The 13,701-nt window shown below is 36.3% G+C and overlaps 1 protein-coding gene and 1 long non-coding RNA gene across 3 annotated transcripts in view; one reads left to right on the top strand and one right to left on the bottom strand.

The window, feature by feature from the left end:
* Positions 1 to 13,701, top strand: part of LOC134728349 (uncharacterized) — a 450,627-nt gene that overhangs the window by 375,798 nt on the left and 61,128 nt on the right. The gene's annotated exons all lie outside the window — the stretch shown is intronic.
* LOC134728341 (uncharacterized) overlaps positions 1 to 13,701 on the bottom strand; it is a 17,212-nt gene extending 3,511 nt beyond the window's left edge. Inside the window, exon 1 of one of the 2 annotated variants that reach the window (XM_063592922.1) lies at positions 13,542 to 13,701. The gene's annotated coding sequence lies outside the window, so the exon portion shown is untranslated. Of the gene's footprint in view, positions 1 to 10,429; positions 10,550 to 13,541 lie in introns of those variants that run through there. The other variant, XM_063592921.1, reaches the window with a different exon arrangement.

Here is a 13,701-nt window from a genome sequence, read left to right as displayed (position 1 = left end):
CTTCAGTGTTTTGATTTAGGCACACACACACACACACACACACACACACACAATCAATCACACGCACTCACACAACAAATTGCCCATTTTCAATGATATGATTGTCCATTTCTCACTTGGCAAGAAATGTGAGATGCATCAATTTGTCAAAAAATCTATAATCAATAAAACCAGAACGACATCCGCTGTGTAACATTCGGTCATCATTAGATTTCTTATACAGGGCAACCATCGGTTGTCAGCAGTATATATACACAGGGCAACATTCGGTCATCATTAGATGTCTTACACAGGGTAACCATCGGTTGTCAGCAGTACATATATACAGGGCAACAATTCGGTATTCAGTAACGTGGAAGACATATACCGAGCAACATTCGGTTGTCGGCAGTATATTTATACAGGGCAACAATTCGGTATTCAGTAACGTGGAAGACATATACCGAGCAACATTCGGTTGTCGGCAGTATATTTATACAGGGCAACAATTCGGTATTCAGTAACGTGGAAGACATATACCGAGCAACATTCGGTTGTCGGCAGTATATTTATACAGGGCAACAATTCGGTATTCAGTAACGTGGAAGACATATACAGGGCAACCATCGGTCGTCACGGAAGACCGTGATATTTATACAGGGCAACATTTGGCCTTCAGCGGTTGACATACAACACATCATTCGACCGTCAAAAGTAAATATAGGATAATACGGGGATAATTCTGTCGTCAACAGTATACATCTACAGAGCAACATTCGGTGGTCAGCAGTAAACATATGCAGGGCAACATTCAAGTTTCTGTGGAATTTGTCAGCTTTAAGCATCCTGTCTAGAAATATTACAAATATTTTTTTCTTCACCATTATAAGATACACCTTTTCAACAAAGAGTGTATCAGTTTTGTCTTGGCCGAAAAGAGTTTTTGAAGCGGAAAAATCTTAGAATCGAAAGTTGAAATCGAACTTACCTTCAAACGCACTTTAGAAACGAACATAATCTAGAAATGTTATTGCAACTAAACTTATTTCACTCAAATATTAAAAAAGTTCTCACGAATAAAAACAAAACAAATATATCTCAAATCAATACTTCATTTAACTCAGCAGGGCATTGACAGTTACATGACAATCAAACTGTCATCATAGACATACAACTTAAAACAGAACTATACAAAAAGGTTGAAAAGGAATTCAATCGATAAGAATTCATTCCAACAAACAATATACATTTGTAATATGAGCATGCAGATTTGGTTTTTTTAATGTTGAAAAGAACAGCTTCTATTTGGAGCATACCAGATTGTTTTTGAAATTGAACTAAATGTAAAATGTCATCATTGCTTTCTAGAAAACCTATAAATAGGCCCAATTCAAAACAAGCTGAAAACACTCAACATATACCACCTAACATATCATATTTTTTAAACGAGTGTGCAATTCAATAGAACGATAGAAAAACCGACCGTATAGCGAAGGGAACAAGTTTACACGAATTTATGCTAAAATGTATATCATTTCAAATCAAAAGAAGGGGTATGACATTTTCACCCTTTCCCCATGAATCCTTTACTGTATCTTGCAGCTTATTCTGAACTGACACACAGCACAATCCACCATCAGGATTCCTGATTTGTATCATGTCCATATATGTAAAGACATCAACTTTAATACTTCTCCTAAGGGTTAAATATATATATATAAGGAAAGGACAACGTTGAAATGATATCTAATATATTATGTACAGACTTACTTGTTAATATTTGTGATATTACATTAAATTCCAAATGTCGCAACTGAATCGTTCATTTTTTTGTCGTATAATACGCCATTAAAAAATCTTTATGCAATACAATCTACATAAAATAATTAGACCAATTTCAAGACACTGAAACATTCTTCCCAATAATCAATAGTATAGGAAGTACATTTCAACCAATAATTAGATGTTGACACGAAAAAGGCATAAAACAGTTTACTGAATCACGACTTATCATTTGTTTTCGAAATATGATATGCTAAGTTTGACACCCACTTTTATACATCGGCACCCTAAAGGAAATTACTTGACTTCACGAAAACTAGTACACCAAGTAAAATTATAAAGACAATTAATTATTGACTTTGTGGAAGAGTTTATTGGCTGTTTTTACAATAGTTTTTACCCCTGATCAGATAGTTCCCTGGAAACTTAAAAAAAGGTTGGTATTACTTTGGCATAGGGTTGCTGTCTCTTTGAATTCATATTGGTGAAGTAAATGAATAACAGGGTAAACAAATGACAGTAACACACATACACACACAGCATGTGCTAAAAATTATATATATAAAACATCCACAAGACTATTTTAATCACAATATATTGGACAGTACTACAAAAGACAATCAACACCGAAAAAATCATTATGCTTACAATCAAATTAAAGACAAACTCAATAAACAACCCATGGCCAAGAAATTTTTATAAATATGGTTGCCTTAGCCGTATTTGGCACAACTTTTTGGAATTTTGGGTCCTCAATGCTCTTCAACTTTATATTTGTTTGGCTTTTTAACTATTTTGATGTGAGCGTCACTGATGAGTCTTATGTAGATGAAACGCGCGTCTGGCGTATAAAATTATAATCCTGGTACTTTTGATAACTATTTACACCACTGGGTCGATGCCACTGCTGGTGGACGTTTCGTCCCCGAGGGTATCACCAGCCCAGTAGTCAGTACTTCGGTGTTGACATGAATATCAATTATATGGTCATTTTATAAATTTTCTGTTTACAAAACTTTGAATTTTTCGAAAAACTAAGGATTTTCTTACCCCAGGAGTAGATTACCTTAGCCGTATTTGGCACAACTTTTTGGAATTTTGGGTCCTCAATGCTCTTCAACTTTATATTTGTTTGGCTTTTTAACTATTTTGATGTGAGCGTCACTGATGAGTCTTATGTAGATGAAACGCGCGTCTGGCGTATAAAATTATAATCCTGGTACTTTTGATAACTATTTGAATTTATATGTGAACTCAAAATTGTTATTTATTTTCCATATAAAAGTACTTACTGCTAGATAATACAGAGAGTTGAAAATCCAAAGATATTATGCGCAACTAGCTCGATTTTCCTCTATATTATGCAAATTTGGAACAAAATTCGGTTTGGTACTAGGAATTGAAATAAAACCTCAATAACGTATAAGAGATGGAACCACAGCAAGTGTGTAAATATACAATGGAGATCGGGCTTCAACACGCCTGAAAAACGTTTATGAGTGATAGGTCCTAAATACGTCTGTAAATATTCAATACAGATGGGTCCTAAACATGTTTGTAAACGTTCATTAAAGTTGAGGCCTAAACACTGTTGTAAACGTTAATTAGAGATGGGGCATAACCACATCTATAAACGTTCATTAGAGATGGCTCTTTTACACTTCTGTAAACGTTCATAAGAGACGGGCATTAACACGTCTGTATACGTTCATTTGTGATGGAGCCAAACAATTTCTGTAAACGTTCATAAGAGATGGGCCATAAACACGTCTGTAAACGTTCATTAGAGATGGGTCATTAACTCGTCTGTAAAAGTTCATTAGAGTTGGGGCCTATGTAGTAGAGTGATTTTTATGTTCATTTTATATACTGGTAATAAATCATCAGAACCCTTAGCTCTTGTTGGTGTTATTCAACGCATAGAAAACAACCTACTACAAATGGCGCCCACGTTTCGTTGGGTTGATGGCACATACCAGTTTTTGTGGAGATCCAGATGTGATGTCAGTGACCACCATTAGATGTCTCGAGTCCATGTATGCAGTGACCATGTGTGTTTGTTTACTTCCGTTATGGTACCATGTGATGAACTTTACCACGTGTTTATGTTTACTAACATTCTGACCCATGTGATCATCGTCCACGTGCGTTTGTTTACAGTTTACCGGATGACATTATAGTACCGGATGTTACTTATAGTAACTTGACTTTTTGTTTTTCATTTTTGGAAAACTGAACTTTTATTATTCTACATTGTGAACTATTGTGATTTAATTATACTTTTGTGGAACAGTGTAATTATTGGAATAGTTTTCTAGTTTAAGGTAGGATTTATTTATTTACATTATATACTGTATACCACTTTAAAACATTGAAACTTAGCATACACTTAAAACATTTTCACATTTCGAATTTAATTTTGAAATTTTGCATCCACTTTTGGGACTTTAATTTTTTTTTTGACGTCCTACATTTTGACCTATACTAAAACATTTATACACATTAAAAAAAAAAATTTTTTTTCCCGAGGTTTTACTTGGATTTGGACTCATGTACACTTATATTATTTAGGCATTCATTTATGGTGTACATGTATTACTGATAGTTATAAACATACTTTGTAGATTACAGTAGCATAGCTACATAGTATATAGCATACACTTTTGTATTTTAAATTTATTTTTCGGTATACAGTTGTAGTGTATTATACTTACATTGAACTATAACCAACATTGTATAGGTCAATGCTCAGTTGAACTTAGCAATTATAACACACATTATGTTGTATGTGTATCATTGCTAGTTTGTGTTATATAAATAGTATATATATCGTTTTATAAACGTACTTTGTAAAGTGACTTGGTACTTAAATTGATATGAATTAAATCTATTGTCATATTATTTACATATTAGACATTCACTGAGTTAGATAGTACCTAGATTTTGAGATTGTTGATAGACATTGTTTATTATTTTTTTATATTGATTAAACATTTGCATTTGATCATTAGCATTTAGTGTGGTGGTGTTGACACTTATTAGAATTTTGCATTATTATTTAACTTGAATTAGGGTGAATGCATTGAATGTTTATAGGTACACTAGTTTACACCGTTAGCCATGTATGACCAACCGAATGAGCCATGTTACAACGCCATGTATGACCAACACTACACTACATACGACACTTGTGATCCACAGTACTATCCACCACGCAGAAAACGTCGTCGTCACCGAAGACGCAACAGACAACGTCCATACTAGGACCAGATAGAAGCTGAATACCAACCTGCTCCTACTCCAACTTATGTATCTCAACCATCCCAGAGAACCTGTTATATGCTACAGATGTGGACAACCAGGCCACTATGCCTTTGCCTGCTGTGTTAGACTGGATCACACTAGAAAAGCTTGTAACTTTCAGCAGATGAACACTGAAGCTAAGATGTATCAACAACGACAATCATCAGGTGATACAGAAGGATTACTTGGTAGCCCTAATGAAGTCACAGTAGTCATCAATGGACTTCAAGCAGCAGCACTACTAGATACTGGTTCTACAGTTAGTACAGTTAGCCAGTCATTCCATCGACAGTACCTTGCTGACAATCCTATCCAGACACTCAACCAGATACTTCATATCGAATGTGCAGATGGCCAGAACATGCCATACCTCAGCAGATCTACAATTACCAGGTACATCTACATCAGCAGATCCTCAACAATGCTTACTGTTAGTCGTTCCAGACAGCTCTTACAACCAGCTAGTACCACTTCTACTTGGAACCAACGTCTTGACAGCAGCTATGACTGATGTAAAGCAACGATATGGATCACGCTTTCTACAAACAGCAGATCTACATACACCTTGGTATATCACATTTAGATGTTTGCTTCTTAGAGATAAAGAACTACAAAAGAGATGCAACAGACTTGCCATCATCAAGAGTGCTGAAGGAAAGACAATCCGTATACCACCTAACAAAGATGTCGTTCTACAGGGATACTTGGACCATGAACTACCATACCATCCAGTTTGTGGACTCCTACAGTCAAATGATAGAGCAGCAATACCATCTGACTTAGATATAGCTCCATCACTAGTATCATATGAGTATAGAAACAACAGTATCATACCAGTACATATCAGCAATGTAACTACCAGAACAGTGACAGTTTCGCCAAATGCCATCCTTTGCGAACTTCAACCTGTTTCAGTCACCGACATTGATGTACCAGACACCTATGAACAAGATGCATGGAATAAATCTACATTTCCAGACACACTTAGTGATGATCAACTACATAAAGCCAGAGAATTACTACATCAATTCAGAGACGTATTCAGCACATCAGATACTGATATAGGCCACATCACCGCCGTACAGCATAAGATAGAACTGATAGATGAAACACCATTCAAACAACGACACCGGCGTATTCCACCTGCCTTATTCGACGAAGTTAGAACACATCTTCAACAACTTCTTACTGCTGGGATCATTCGTCGTTCACATTCGCCTTGGTCATCGAATGTTGTATTGGTTAGAAAGAAAGACAAGCTCAGAATGTTTGTAGACTATAGACAACTGAACCAGCTGACAATTAAAGACTCATATGCTCTTCCTAGAAGCGAGGAAATCCTTGACGCATTAGGAGGAAACAACTACTATACCGTCATGGACATGAAGAGTGGTTATCACCAAGTAGAGGTAGAAGAGACACACAAGGCTAGAACAGCATTTACAGTCGGCCCTCTTAGTTTCTATGAATTTAACAGACTTCCGTTTGGCCTCGTAAACAGTCCAGCAACTTACCAACGTCTCATGGAACAGATACTTGGAGATCTTCACCTAGATATATGCTTTATATACCTTGACGACTTGATCATCTTTTCAGAGACGTACGAAGAACATCTTGAAAGGTTACAGATGGTACTACAACGACTTAGAGAACACAACTTGAAACTTTCGCCCAAGAAATGTGCATTCTTCAAAGACAAAGTCAAGTACATCGGCCACATAGTCTCAAAAGATGGTATTTCACCCGATCCAGATAAATTAGAGAAAGTCATCAACTGGCCTCGACCCACAACGCCAGAAGAAGTACGTCGCTTCCTTGGTTTCGTCGGTTATTACCGCAAGTTTGTCACAGACTTCTCTAAAATAGCAAGACCGCTCACAGACTTGATGCCTGCACCAAAGAAGTCCAGTAAACGAAAACTTAAGAAGCAAACAGTAACATCATGGGTTTGGGACAAGCCACAAGAAGATGCCTTCCAGAAGCTCAAAAGTCAACTTGCGATGCCACCTGTTCTTGGTTATCCACGTTACAAGGAACCTTTTGAATTACATACAGACGCATCTATGCTTGGTCTTGGAGCAATACTGTACCAATCACAAGAAGGAAAGAAAAGAGCCATAGCCTATGCCAGCAGAGGACTTAGCAAGACTGAGAGGAACTATCCAGTCCACAAGTTAGAATTCCTTGCTCTGAAATGGTCAGTAACAGAGAAATTTCATGATTACCTTTATGGCAACACATTTCCCGTGGTTACAGACAACAACCCACTTACTTACGTCTTAACAACAGCAAAGCTAGACGCCACTGGTCATCGTTGGATAGCTAGTTTGTCATCTTACAACTTTAACATCGTCTACCGACCTGGTGCCAACAACGCTGATGCAGATGCACTTTCCAGACTTCCAGAACTACTTGGTCGTACCAACACCTCCAACATTAGTACAGATTCTGTGAAAGCCATTTGTCAGTTACAACATGCACAACCATATGTTCAGACGTTATCGATGACAACACCTAAAGCCACTGATGATCCATACTTACCATCACAACACCTAGTCAACATCAAGATGGAACAGAAGCAAGATACTTACCTGAAAGATTGGATATATTGGGTTCATGAACATCGAAAGCCACGTACGGAACAGCTAGAACGATCACCATGGAACACTTTGTTTATTAACAACTACGACAAATTGAAAATGGTTGATGGTGTACTCTACCGTATTATACACGATAATGGGGAACAACATAAACAACTTGCACTACCTGAAGTCTGCATTTCCAAAGTACTTACATCATTACATGATGATATGGGACATCAAGGCAGAGACAAAACAGTATCATTGGTTAGAGATCGTTTTGTTTGGTTTGGAATGAATAGAGATGTTGACAACTGGATATCAAACTGCGACAGATGTATTAGACGAAAGCAACCTGCTAGTCACAGAGCACCACTCATTAAAATCGAGACAACACAACCTCTTGAGTTAGTATGTATGGACTATCTCTCACTTGAAAGATCTACAGGTGGATTCGAAAACATACTAGTAATAACAGACCACTTCACAAGATATGCCTTGGCAATACCAACAAGAAACCAAACAGCAAAAAAAACTGCAGACGCATTCTTCAACAACTTTGTAGTCAACTATGGTTTGCCAGAGAGAATTCACTCAGATCAGATCCAAAATCATCAATGAGTTATGCAACATCACTGGTATGACGAAGTCACGAACAACACCATATCATCCGATGGGTAATGGCATCACTGAAAGATTCAACAGGACATTACTTGGTATGCTGGGAACATTAGAGAACGTCCAGAAGAAAGATTGGAAGTCGCATGTTGCTGGTCTTGTCCATGCTTACAATTGCACTCGTCAAACATCAGCTGGATTCTCTCCATACTTCCTGATGTTTGGAAGACAGCCAAAACTACCTATTGACATTGCTTTTGGAATTGGAGATGAAGCTGAACCTATAACTACAACTAAGTATGCAGAGGAAATGCAAGAAAGACTTCGTAAGGCATATGACACAGCAACAAGAAACATCTTTGCTGCCCAGAAACGACAAAAGACACACTACGACCAGAAAGTAAAAGGAGCTGTGCTGAAACCGGGAGATAGAGTTTTAGTCAAGACTCTAGCTTTTGATGGAAAGCACAAGTTAGCAGATAGGTGGGAAGATGACCCGTACCGTATAGTTAGTCAACCTAATTATGGAATCCCAGTGTACGTGGTGCAGAAAGAAAACAAAGAAGGAAGAAAGAGGACTTTGCATAGAAATCTGTTCTTGCCTATTGGAGATCTGCCCAAAGATATTGATAACGAAAAGAAACGTCCTGCTTCCAGGCAAAGAAGTTTGAAGCAGCCCGAGGAACCGACGAAATCTGAAGGGAACAGTGAGAACAGGACCACTGATGAAGTATCAGATGAGGAGTCGGAGCAGGAGTATGGATATTGGATACTTGATCAGGAAACACAGGACAACACTAACAGTGATGTACCAGATGTGGACCTACAAGAAGAAGGAACTCTTGGTTTCACTGGTGACAGCCATGATGGAGCTGAGAGTAGTGATCAGCAGGGAACTGGTTTAGGAGGGGACGCTCTTCCGGTGGAAATTATTACAGCTGCAGAACCAAACCCTGTGAGTGATGAGGAACCTGAAGAAGCGACTGCTCAGACTACAGAAGAACACACTTCTATTGATCAAGATGAGAGTGCGCCAACAGACTTATCACTAGAAGAGGCAGATGAACCCACCATACATGTAGCTCCGGAACAACGAAGGAGAAGACGTATACTACCGACACCACCACGCGACCCACCAGTATCAACTAGACCTCAGAGAGAAAGGAAACCACCGAAATACCTGGATGACTATGTTTTATCAAAGCAGGCTACTACTATCCAACAGCCTGATTGGTTAATGAGGATTCACTGGTTGGAGTCTGAAGCAAGAAAAGGAAGATTTAAAGGCTTAGAGATGGAGTTGTCAAGAACCATCCTCGACATCATGCGAACTGGTTAATGACGTGGATGACGTGGAAGTCATTTTCCTACAGCGGGGAGAATGTAGTAGAGTGATTTTTATGATCATTTTATATACTGGTAATAAATCATCAGAACCCTTAGCTCTTGTTGGTGTTATTCAACGCATAGAAAACAACCTACTACACCTATACACGTCTGTAAACGTTCATTAGAGATAGGACCTATGCACCGTCTGTAAACGTTCATTAGAGATAGGACCTATGCATCGTCTGTAAACGTTCATTAGAGATAGGACTTATGCACCGTCTGTAAACGTTTGGGACATGACTTTAACCTGATACAACATTGGTTCAATGCCACCCATCCGTTTCTGATAATCAATCATTTCTAAAGTCAACATTATAAATGTTCTAAAAATGTCCAATGGAAATTGATTAGAATGATATTTGTGTTTAACATAAGCTAATGACGTAAAAAAACTTTCCAATAGAATGATGTGTGCGCTGGCCATGGCAGCCATCTTGGTACTATTATATTAAGCTCATCTGCCATTTTTCATCTACTGTCACATTATTCAGTAGCTCCCACATTTCTGAACTTCATTTCGTTCCATACAACTTTTAAAACATCATTATAGCTGTAAAATTTAAATTGTCTTTTTTTTCCCATGGCAAATGCCTTCCGATAAAGAGCTAATTTTAAACTATTTGATAAGCGATTTGTCTTAGTTTGAATCTTACGGTTGATTAACTGTAAATTGCACTGAAATTTATAAGACTTTCGACTAGTTTTTCCCCTAAAATATTTGTTGAAAACATTCACAGGCAAAATACAATTTGTTGTAAATATCAAGATGCTATATTTACCTGAAAAGAACATTTCCTCTGGGCTCATAAATACAATACGTGCACTGCCATCATGAAATTTACTGTCGGCAATAAATTAGAAAAGTTTATGATGGTACTTTAAAACTCTTAAACATGTTTCACAATCTGTTTTATAACAAAGCACTTTAAGAAACTGATTAATAATTCTAAAACATTGAAATGATTTTAGAAAATCGATAGATCACAAGAAAATAGTTGTCGATTTGGAATTCCACGGAAAACGTAAATTAATCTCACAATTATGACGAGCGCAATTTTAATTTTCATATTATTATGGACAGTAAACAAGTTAAGACTATTTATATGTAAGTAGGATGTCAATTAATCATTCATTTACTTACTAAGCAATTATTAAAACCAAAGTAAAAACATATTTTCAAGATATTTCTTGCCAAATGCTGTATGGCATTGCTGAATGTAATGTTTCGTGTTCAATACATCATGTTTGGTTCTACCTTTTAAAATTACAGATCGTCAGTGCAAAATTGTAGGTTGATTTAGTTTTCAAACTAAAAGATTGAAAGGACTTTGGGTACCGAACGTGACTGCTGAAGCTTTTTATTTCACAGGCTTGTTATTCTGTAGTTATAATTGGTTGATATGTCTGTCGTTAATGGTTTTTTTGTCTTTAATCTGACCATCGAGTTTTTCCTTTGAATTGTTTCACATTTTTCCATTTTCGGGCCTTAAAGCTAACAATACGGTATGAATTTTGATAATTGACAAAACCCATACGATGAGCTATAGCTGTTAAAATCTACATGATTTAGAATCCAGTTGAAAGTTGTACAATTGACCAGTCATACAGAACCGTATTGATGATTCTTCAAATTTTATAAGGAATAAAATTGAGAATGGAAATGAGGAATGTGTCAACGAGACAACAACCAGACCATTGATAAAAATCGACTGGGCCTATTTTTTTCACATTACATGTCATGTGGGTCCTGACCTAATTTCAAGGACTGTTGGCAATTTTCTCCATATTTTCTGATTTTATATTGTTCTAGAAACTTCATTTGTGCACCCTGAAATCTTACACACTGAAATTAGTATCATACGTTCTTACTCCCTGAAATTAGTATCATACGTTCTTACTCCCTGAAATTAGTATCATACGTTCTTACTCCCTGAAATTAGTATCCTATGTTCTTACTCCCTGAAATTAGTATCATACGTCCTTACTCCCTGAAATTAGTATCATTCGTTCTTACTCCCTGAAATTAGTATCATTCGTTCTTACTCCCTGAAATTAGTATCATTCGTTCTTACTCCCTGAAATTAGTATCATTCGTTCTTACTCCCTGAAATTAATATCATACGTTCTTACTCCCTGAAATTAGTACCATTCGTTCTTACTCCCTGAAATTAGTATCATTCGTTCTTACTCCCTGAAAATAGTATCATACGTTCTTACTCCCTGAAATTAGTAGCATACGTTCTTACTCCCTAAAATTAGTATTACGTTCTTACTCCCAGAAATTAGTATCTGTACGTTCTTACTCCCTGAAATTAGTATCCTATGTTCTTACTCCCTGAAATTAGTATCATACGTTCTTACTCACTATAGAAGTTCTTTTTTATGTACAGTAAAACAGAACTTTAAAATCCTTGACCTGTAATTTTCTTTAGATGTTCATACAGTGCTAATTAAAAAATAAAAATAGTTTGACATCCACTTTAAAGTTAAGTAGTAACTTTATATTCCCCAATCTAAGTAATACGGTACTTGTCCTATAGTGTCAAATGGAGGCCGTTCGGATATTGTAGTCAGATGTATACTTAGTATTTAGGAACCTTTCAAGAACAATACAGTTAATATCAAGTAAAATTAAACTTTTCTATTTTATGACCTTTTAGGAGGGTCTGGAAGGAGTTAATAATTTCTGTATTCCTTAAATATTTAGGACATTTTTCTTTATCTTTAAAATAAAAGCTTATTCAGAAATTCTTCTGAACACGATGTTGCTATATAATTGATCTTTTTCTTCTATGATAAGTAGTATAATAGTGTTATTATTTATACTTTCGCAACCCATTCTTCTCTATTCTTTAAATTTCGCACCCTTTTAATCTGTATTCTTTAAATTTGTGGTTCATTTTTTTTATTTATGTCAATTGTTCTCTTTTATGTAAACCCCACCACCACCACGACCCTCTTTAAAAGAGGGACGAAAGATACCAGAGGAGCAGTCAAACTCATAAATCTAAAATAATCTGTCAACGCCATGGCTAAAAATGAAAAAGACAAACAGACAAACAATAGCACACATGACACAACATAGAAAACTAAAGACTAAGTGACACGAACCCCACCAAAAACTGGGGGGTGATCTCAGGTACACCGGAAGGTCTAGCAAATTCTGTTCCACATGTGGCACCCGTCGTGTTGTTCATGTTATAACAAATCCGGTAAATAGTCTTAATTCGGTAGGTCACATTCATGAAAGGAAGGGGATTGTAGTTACAACGTAAGGAACATATCCGATATCATCTGAGAAACGGTTATTCCATTACGGTCAAACAACTCGGGATGGCGTCCGTAAAATTAAGGTAACTGACGTTCTGTGGTAATATTTATGAAATAATATTTCAATTGACAACGAAGAATAAGTGTGAGAAAATCTATAAAAAAATATTGAAAAGAAAAGAAAAAGAAAATACTGTCTTAAGGACGACATCAAAAGTTCAATATAGGATAAAAAAAAAAAAAAAAACTTAATTCATATAGTTTTTCCACTGCCCCCCCCCCCCCCCCCCCCCTAAATCCCTCCCTTTCTTAACATAAAAAGGGAAAACTTGATTGACCAATAAGGATATATATAAAAATCGTTACCAATTAAACAAAACTTACAGCAATTTTGATCCCCCCCCCCCCCCCCCCATCCCAAAACTATTTGAAGTAAGTTTTACATGACTATGGAAGTCACTGACGTTTTTCGTGAATAGTTATATGTTATTTCTTCATAGACAACGAAAACTCTCGCAAATTATAAACATTGTGGGTAAATCTATTAAATGATATAGAAAGACAAAGAATAGAAAAGAAACAAAAACTATCAATTATATATCTTTCTATCTTATAACTTACCTAAAATGTCTACATTTTGTCGAAGTTGTAATATATGTTATGTTTCCAATGAAGTTTACATGACTATAGATGTCATTTGGATAGGTAAACATACACAATACTTTGATCAAATTTGAAAGGGTACATTATATATGTGTAAGACGTCGATTTTAAAACTGTA

The sequence above is a fragment of the Mytilus trossulus genome, chromosome 8 (genome assembly GCF_036588685.1).
Source record: "Mytilus trossulus isolate FHL-02 chromosome 8, PNRI_Mtr1.1.1.hap1, whole genome shotgun sequence".
NCBI lineage: Eukaryota > Metazoa > Mollusca > Bivalvia > Mytilida > Mytilidae > Mytilus > Mytilus trossulus.
This window is presented reverse-complemented; position numbering and strand designations above follow the sequence as displayed.